The 9577-nt window shown below is 41.3% G+C and overlaps 1 long non-coding RNA gene across 1 annotated transcript; it reads left to right on the forward strand.

Annotated features, from left to right (window-relative positions):
• Positions 1-628: 628 nt before the first annotated feature.
• Positions 629-9228, forward strand: LOC115478124. Its single transcript, XR_003943446.1, has 3 exons — positions 629-640; positions 8836-8839; positions 9151-9228. It is a non-coding gene; the product is annotated as an uncharacterized LOC115478124 (long non-coding RNA).
• The last annotated feature ends 349 nt before the right edge of the window (positions 9229-9577 follow it).

Below are 9577 nucleotides of genomic sequence, written 5' to 3' on the forward strand. Positions count from 1 at the left end.
CCTAATGTTGGCCCTGGTGGGGATTGTGTTAAATGGATAGAGGGTTGTAATTAAGAGGTGATTGGGAGTTGGAAGGGGGAGGAAAGAGTTCAGGTTGGGAGAACCTTTAAGAAGAGGGACAGGGCTGGATCCAGACCCTCTCCATAAGACCCCAAAACTACATCCCTTTCCTCCGAATCCTCCCAAAATCTCAACTTCCCTCCCTCCTCTTTTCCTCCCTCTACCCCAATTGTTCCCCTTTTCCCCATTCCTGAAAGTCTCTCCTCCACTCCTCATCCCTAAGATCTCATCTTCTCCTCTTCCTGTATATTGATACCTGAAATTTCCCATCCCTTGATCTCTCAAAAGAGCAAAATAAAATTTTTAGGCACAAAACAAGGTGGGAAAACTTTATTCTGATTATGCAAAATAAAATGTATATGATTTCATACCAAAAGTAATTCAAATATTTGCATAAATGGCCATAGAATCTATTGCAAAATACTGCTGGTTCTGCTGATGACTATATAAATCTATTACTCTGCCTCTGGGAAATTTTATGATTTGGTCACCCCTACAAGAAACGGGACATGATTTTGTCACAAGGGAGTGGACCAAGATCCCTGAGAGAAGTTTGTAGATCCTCCAGGAGAGAGGCAGAGTGAGCTGATGCAAGAAGAATCTGGAAGCACTGTGAGGATTTAGAACTACCCCACAGCCCATTCTAAACAGGATGCTCTAATCAACTGCAACAGACTGATGTCAGGAGCGGCTTGGTATTCAGGGGTCCTTTTACTAAGGTGTTCTAAAAATGACCTGTAGTAGTATAGATGGGCCATGCGCAGAATTATTTTTCAGCGCACCTACAAAAACTGCCTTTTTAAAATGTTTGCTGAAAATGGACGTGGCATCAAAATGAAAATTGTCGCACGTCCATTTTGGGTGTGAAACCTTACCATGAGCCATTGACCTAGCGGTAACCGGGCGGTATAATAGGTCTACGTGCATCAAATGCCACTTGACACGTGTAGCTGCTGCACGTCAGAAAATAAAAAATATTTTTTGGACAGGCATAGCAGACAAGCACCAAAATTTAAATTATCACAAAGGCCATGCGGTGACCAGGCGGTAACTCCATTTGGTGTGCGTTAGGCTCGTAGGCACCTACGCAGCTTAGTAAAGGGCCTCTGAGTAAATTGGCACCTCCTTTTTAATGCTCAGATACAATGAGGTGTGTCAGTTCTAAACTGTTACAGAATACTTGGCCACCCCATAAGGCAACCTATTATAAAATTACTCTTCATCTGGGTTTTGATAAACTTTTGATCATGTTCCAGTGGGAAGAGAGTAACACTTTTGATCATTTGGCTGCTGAAACCTAATCTTATGGGCCAAACACTAATAGAATCTTTTCTGCCCCAAACAAAAAGGTATTCTCTGTGCTCTGCTATCCACTACCCAAAGCCTGGACTAAACTTATTGAGATGTCTGTGCTCTTAACACAGAAGAGCAAGTGAAGAGGCAAGTAGACTTTTTTAGCACTAAATGTACAGATCGAGTCTAAACACATTATCTGATCTAAATATGCAGGAAAAGATTATTTATTTATTTATTTATTTATTTATTTATTTATTTATTCATTTATTTAAAACTTTTTGTAGATCCTCTTCTCAGCTGAAGCCATTCCAGAATGCACACTAAAAGAATCAGATAAGAAATACATGGGAAGATATAGAAATACTTTTAAAACAAATAGGAGGAAATATTTGTTCACTCAACGAATAGTTAAGCTCTGGAACTCTTTCCAGAGGAGGTGATAACAGCGGTTAGCGTATCTGGGTTTAAAAAAAGGTTTGGACATATTCCTGGAGGAAAAGTCCATAGTCTGCTATTGAGACAGACATGGGAAGCAACTGCTTGCCCTGGGACTTGTATTATGGAGTGTTGCCGCAATTCGGGTTTCTGCCAGGTCCTTGTGACCTGGCTTGGCCACTGTTTGAAAAACAGAATACTGGGCTAGATGGACCATTGGTCTGACCCAGTATGGCTACTCTTATGTTCAGTTTATGCACAGCAATGGCTTAGTACAAAATTGCCCATCCGATATGAAGGTAAACTTGAGTGCATACAACCTGTACATATGTAAGCTTACCAACTGTTTGAAAAGATGTTCCCAAGGGATGGGTTTTATGCAAAGGCATGAATGCCCAGACACTGTTGAAGGGTCATTTATGCTGATTGTAGCATAGCAATTCATCCTAAACTTCAGACATTGCAAAGTACTGCAGCAAGGTTAATTTGTAGAACTTCTAGGTTTGAGAGTGCTACACCACTGTTTACCAATGGAGGCTTGTTCTATCTTCAAATTATGTTGCATGGCCTATTTAAGTTTTTATGGTATGGCCCCATAATATATGATTTCATTAATCATAATACAAGAAAAAGATTATGTGGTCGATTGTAGGCATTGGTTGATGTTTCAATATCCCTTTCCTTTTAAGATTGTTTATAAATGTGAATTGCTGCTGACCTTCCCTTATCAAATTTCCAAAAGGTGGAATATGCTTCCTTCAAACCTTCAATCTCAATCTAATTATATATTGTTTAGAAAATTATTTACATTTTGGGTTTTTTTCATAAATTTCTCTTAAACTAATTGTTATTAGTCATAATTGCATTAAGCAGTAATTTAGGGGTAAATGTCCCTATTTTCTTTATAGTTTTAACTCCATTATGTTGTAATTTAGGGGTAAATGTCCCTGCCTTCTTTTACTGATTGTGAGCTGCGCTGATCCACATTTTGGTACATGCAGCATATAAGCATCAGTTGTAATGTAATGTAAAAAAATGATTTTAACCAAGAAAACCTGTGTGCCTTAAACAGTTTCAATCTATTGCTTTGCTTTTTTTATTTATCTGCTTTAAGCATTTAACTTTTACTCACAGCTGTCTAATACCAAATATGTTTCCAGGGATAGTAGGAGACATCTCTTATTGTCAGAGCAGAGACTGGTGAAGATCCTGAGACACAGAGCAGAGCAGTTCAGTCTTGTTGGCTTAAAATGTCCAGTGTCATTTCATTCTGCCATTGAGCTATAGCCCACTGATGATATGCACATTTACAAGAGGTTTTGGAAACAGTCGTTTGACTGTCTGATTGGCCGACTGTCCTGAAGCACTAGTAGCATTTTATTACAGATACAAGAGAGCTTATGCTTTCTAAACCACACCTAATTCATCTCAAAATTATCTCTACTGAACACACATGACCCACTTCCTGCAGTCAACATGTATTCATTTTCTGGATGGGAAAACTACTCCTGGCCAAAATAGACCTCATAGTTCCAAGTAATTTTTCACATTTCTTTGGACAAATAAAATGAATGCCCTTTGAAATTTCACCATGGGGAGAGGGCAATTTTCAAAAGCAATTTGTCTAGTTAAAAGGGCTGTCTGAAAACTGTCAGCCCTTAACCAAGCTAAAAGTATTCTCAATGTTCCACGATACACTTCCTTTACTGGCATCGGGGGAGGGGGCGGAATTCCTCAGTGCATGTGTAGGGAAGGAAAAGAATCAGCATAGTTTATTTGAGGAAAATAATGTACATAGATTGAAAAAAAATGCAACCACAGTAGAAGTGGGTACAAATGTACCCATAAGAATGTTCAAAGTGAAAATATTCTTATATTTGTGCAAAGAGTGTAGGTAAAAAGTACCCATAGAGTTTGCAGCAATGTGGAAAGTAACAATTGCCTTTTTTGTATGGGGACTTTGCTTTTTCATGTTTTTAACTAAACATGAGTGGGTGGGCTGCAGATGGTAGGCTAGCTTAAAAACTGGTTGTGACACAGCAGAGGGTAATGGTAACTGGAATCCAGTCTTAGGAAAGAAACGCGATTAGTTTTGCACCTCAGTGATTGGTCCTGGGACTGGACCAGTTTAATATCTGTGTCAGTGATACTGTGGAGAAATGAGGAGAAAAATGTTTTCTTTTTGTAGAAGATGCTAAGATCTGCAACATACTGTAGTGGACATACCTGATGGAGTAGAAAAAATGAGAAATGATATAAAGCAGCTTGAAAAGGCATCAACTACCTGGCAACTAAATTTTATAATACAAAAAAAAAAAAGCATTTTGGGCACAAAAATCTAAGGGAGAGATACAAAACGACACTGATGTCCAAGGATCAGGAAAGAGGCCTCGGGTGATTATATCAGATGATTTTCAGGTAGGAAAAAATGCATCAGGGCAGTAGCATGAGCTTCAGGGATTCCAGGGTGTGTAAGGGAAGGTATGACTAGAAGAGGTAGAGGTTATTAGTGAGGATTCAGCTGGGCTATTGTGTCTACTTCTTGAGGTCTTATCATTTTTATAACTATAATACTAACCTCCTTTTACTAAGCTGTGCTAGGGGCTGACGTGTGCTAAAGTGTCACATATCAGTTTTGGAATGTCTGTGTGATAACATGCAGTAAATATTTTTTGGAATTTTTTCAGGGGACATGTAAGGGGCAGAGAGTGGGCGTTCCCGCACTAACCAGTTATCGCATCTACATTACCACATGCTAACTGGTCAGCACACAGATAACATGGGAGCCCTACCATCTACAAAATAGGTGCTGCTAAGTGCTCCCATGGTAATTTTTAAAAATGACCATGTACTAATGGCAACATTAGCACACAGCCATTAATGAAAATAAATAGAAAATTGGGGTTTTTATAGCTGCAGTTAAAATGACCTTGGCTCATGGGAAAGACACTTAAAAGGAAAGAGAATGGGACTTGATAAGCTGCCTTTCTGTGGTTTTTGCAACTATGTTCAAATTGGTTAACATATTATATACAGGTGCTTATTTTTTGTACCTGGGGCAATGGAGGGTTGGGTGACTTGCCCAGAGCCACCGAGGGGCTGTAGTGGGAATTGAACCCAGTTCCTCCTACTGCTCTTGCTCCTCCCCTCCCCAAGGCCAATTTTTAGTGCAGCTTTGTAAAAGGACCCCCAATTTACTAAAGTGTTTTACCATTCTAACATGTGCTTCCACACATTAATGTGTATTATTTATTGCGAGTTCCATTTTATTGTAGTGGGTCCTATTTACCAATTACCGTTAGGGCCCCTTTTACAAAGCTGTGATAAAAGGGAGCCCTGCAGTAGCATCACTGTGTGTGGACTTGACATAGACTGATGCCCCCCCCCCTTTCAGAGTGGAGAAGTAGCCTAGTGGTTAGTGCAGTGGACTTTGATCCTGATTCGCACTACAGCTCCTTGTGACTCTGGGCAAATCACTTAACCCTCCATTGCCCCAGGTACATGTATATACTGTACTACATAAACATTTTGAATGTAGTTGCAAAAACCACAGAAAGATGGTATATCAAGTCTCATTTCCCTTTTACCACAGTGGGTAAAAGGCTTTTAAAAAAAAAGGAAAAAAAAGGAAATGGTTGTATGGTAAGTGAACCACTTGCCACACGGCTATTTCCTGAGCGAGCCCTTACCTCCACCTATTTATGAGGCGATAAAAATTCCCATACCAACCAGGCAGTGCGTGGGGCTGCCCGATTACCATCGGGTAAGCCCCTGGCGCTAAAAAAATGTAAAGTATGTTTTCAGCACTTGAAATGGCATGCAGTGGGGCAGGCACTACCGCCTGGCTCCGGCGGTAGCTCAGCAGTAGTGCCGGAGTGGTGTACGACAAAGTGGCGGTTTTTCATAATAGAAGAAAAAATAAGTTTATGTATTTAAATTTATTTAAAAATTTGCAAAAAATTATTGGAACGATGAGGATTTTAGTAAATCGTAGATCTGTGTCTCTATCCAGCTTATAATCGAAAGACAAAAACGCCTATATTGCGACCTAAATCGGGAGATAGGCGTTTATCTCCCAAAAACGAATAACGCGGTATAATCGAAAGCCGAACTTGGATGTTTTCAACTGCACTCCATCGTGGAAGCGTACAAAGTTGACGGGGGCGTGTCGGAGGTGTGGTGAAGGCGGGACTGGGGCATGGTTATCACCCGAACAGAGATGGGTGCCTTTCACCTATAATGGAAAAAAAGTATGCGTTTGTAGCTAGAATTTAGGGCACTTTTCCTGGACCCTGTTTTTTCACGAATAAGGCCCCAAAAAGTGCCCTAAATGACCAGATTACCACCAGAGGGAATCGGGGATGACCTCCCCTGACTCCCCCAGTGGTCACTAACCCCCTCCCACCACAAAAAATGATGTTTCACAACTTTTTATTTTCACCCTCAAATGTCATACTCACCTCCCTGGCAGCAGTATGCAGGTCCCTGGAGTAGTTGTTAGGGGGTGCAGTGGACTTCAGGCAGGTGGACCCAAGCCCATCCCCCCCTACCTGTTACAATTGTGCTGCTTAATGCTTAATCGTCCAACCCCCCCAAACTCACTGTACCCACATGTAGGTGCCCCCCTTCACCCCTTAGGGCTATAGTAATGGTGTAGACGTGTGGGCAGTGAGTTTTGAGGGGGATTTTGGGGGTTCAACACACAAGGGAAGGGTGCTATGCACCTGGGAGCTCTTTTACCTTTTTTTTTGTTTTTGTAAAAGTGCTCCCTAGGGTGCCCGGTTGGTGTCCTGGCATGTGAGGGGGACCAGTGCACTACGACTCCTGGCCCCTCTCACGAACAAATGCCTTGCATTTATTCATTTTTGAGCTGGGCGCTTTCATTTTCCATTATCACTGAAAAACAAAAACGCCCAGCTTACAATTGTCGAATAAAACATGGACGTCTATTTTTTTCGAAAATACAGTTCGGTCCGCCCCTTCATGGACCCGTTCTCGGAGATAAACGCCCATGGAGATAGACGTTTTTGTTCAATTATGCCCCTCCACGTGAAACAAGTTACTGCCAAGGTCCATTGGAAAGTTAGGGGGTCTTTTACTAAAGATTAGCTCGAGTTATCTGCAGCAAGGCCCATAGGAATAAAATGGACTCTGCTACAGATAACTTAAGCTAATCTTTAGTAAAAGACCCCCTTAGTGTTTGATGACTTAAATAAGTTATTGTTATTATTATTTGTTGCATTTGTATCCCACATTTTCCCACCTTTTTGCAAGTTCAATGTGGCTTACATTATTCCGTACTGGCGATCGCCATTTCCGGAATGAGAAATAGAAAGTGGTATTGCATTAAAGTGATAGAGTAAATCATAGATTAAATTAGGTAATCAGTTCATTTCCGGCGTGAGAAATAAGGTGGTAGTGCGTTAACGTTCATTGGTGATAGAATGACTGAAACAGTCAGGTATAGAGAGTTCAGTTTTGTCTGGTTCTGGTAGAGTTTCATTGTCTGGTATTTAGGATGGGTCATTGTAGTATGTCTTTTTGAACAGGTTGGTCTTTAGTAATTTTCGGAAGGTTGTTAGGTCACGCATTGTTTTTATGACATTTGGTAGTGCATTCCATAGTTGCGTGCTAATGTAGGAGAAGCTGGATGCATATGTTGATTTATATTTAAGTCCTTTGCAACTGGGGTAGTGGAGATTCAAGAATGTGCGTGCTGACCTTTTTGTGTTCCTGGTTGGTAAGTCTATGAGGTCTGACATATATGATTCAAGCGTTGTTTCAAATGGTTTTCTGACATTCTACCCCTGCTTTCAGTGAATTCGGACTTCAAGTGGATCTATGTAAGAGACCTGTATATTTACAGAATAGCTTTTAGGCAGAATGTTGACATATATATGCGTATGTGCATACATTCATGCATATATGGAACTATTCTAATGAAAAATGCATAATGAGCATGTAACTGTGAGTGTGTACTTTATAGAAGTGCCCTGCACATATATGAAAGATGCCAAAATCAAATCTTTGGATAAGCTCTATTAATTAGAAACGTACTCTTCCCCCACCCCCCCTTTTTGCAAAGCCATGCGGTAATGCTGACACAGCCCATTCACTTTGAATGGGCTGTGTGAGCATTACTGCACCGGCAGCCACTAAGCGTGGCTTTGTAAAAGGGGGGTTAGTTTAGTTTAGTTTAGATTCGTTTATTGATTCTTGATATACCACAGTTTGGAAAATACTGACACAGTAGTTTACAATATAAATCCAGCAAATAGAATGATATTAAAAACAGAAAATAAAAGGGCCTTTTTACGAAGTGGCGGTAAGCATTAAAGCGTGCTTACTGCATTCTAAAAGGCAATATTGAGGAACGTGCTCAGGCGTTTCATGGTAGTGCTGGGATCAGTGTGCACCAATCCCACGCGAAAAAATATAAAATATTTTTTAGTGCAGGGGCGTGTTTGAGGGGCAGAGAGTAGGCATGCCCTGTTCTAATTGGTTTTTGCAGGCAAATCTCTGCGCACTGCCAATTAGCACAGGATTAGCACGTGAGCCCTTACCACCTACAAAATAGGTGGCAGTGAGGACTCATGCAGTAATGGCCATGCGCTAATTGGGAAATTAGCATGTGGCCATTAATAGGAAAAAAGAAATTGTGGCCATTTTACAGCCACGCTAAAGGTGGCCTCAGCGCGCGGGAAACCCACATGCTAAAAATAGCGCAGGCCACCTTTTAATGCAGCCTTGTCGCTAACTCCATATATGGACATTGCTAACATTTAGCAAGCCCTAAATATTAGCACACGCTAAAAATGCTAGCGTACCTTAGAAAAAGACCCCCCCCCCCCAATGCTTTTTTTGGCCCTCAGAAGCTTGGCAATTCTTGTGATGATTACAGCGGGATTCCTGCTTCCCTGCCATGACTTAGCTCTCTGTAAGCTTGAGTCATGTGGTGCCAGAAGTTCGGATTGGTTTTGCAGTTTCGAGTCTCGCGAGACCAACCTGAACTTCTAGCACCACATGGCCCAAGGTTGCAGAGAGCTGTGTCACAGTGGGGAAGCAGGAATCCCACTGTTTCTTCTGTAGCTGAAGCCAGGTGAGGGTAAAGAGACTGGGTGAAGACGGAGGAGTGGTCTAGTGGTTAGGGTGGTGGACTTTGGTCCGGTGAGGAACTGAGTTCAATTCCCACTTCAGGCACAGGCAACTCCTTGTGATTCTGGGCAAGTCACTTAACCCTCTATTGCCCCATGTAAGCCGCATTGAGCCTGCCATGAGTGGGAAAGCGTGGGGTACAAATGTAACAAAAAAAAAAGATTGATGAAGGCTGTGTGGGGGTGGGTACATGACAGAGACCAGGTGAAGGCTGGGAAGGGCACAATGCACCATTGTATATTACTACTATTTGGCAAAACATGCAGCAAAATACGATGGTGTGTGTTTTGGCCCTCCAAATGTTTCAAAATATAAAGTTTGGCCCCAGATACACAAAGGTTGGACAAGCCTGTCTTAAAACATGGGGATCTTTAAGTGAAGTGTTACAGAAATTAATGTGTTAATGATCTTATTGTATGCCAACTGTTTCTTCAAAGAGTATAGGCTTGATTTTGTAACAAGATGCCAACATGTGAGAAGGCATATTCCACTACATCACTCAGCCCACACCTTCTTCCTCTTGACTGAACCTGTTTCAAACAGTTATTTCCCTTCTTGATATGTAACTTTTGTAATTTTGTAAGCCGCATTGTGGCCGCTTTTGTGGGAAAATACGGGGTATAAACGTACT

The sequence above is a fragment of the Microcaecilia unicolor genome, chromosome 9 (assembly GCF_901765095.1).
Source record: "Microcaecilia unicolor chromosome 9, aMicUni1.1, whole genome shotgun sequence".
Classification (NCBI taxonomy): Eukaryota; Metazoa; Chordata; class Amphibia; order Gymnophiona; family Siphonopidae; genus Microcaecilia; species Microcaecilia unicolor.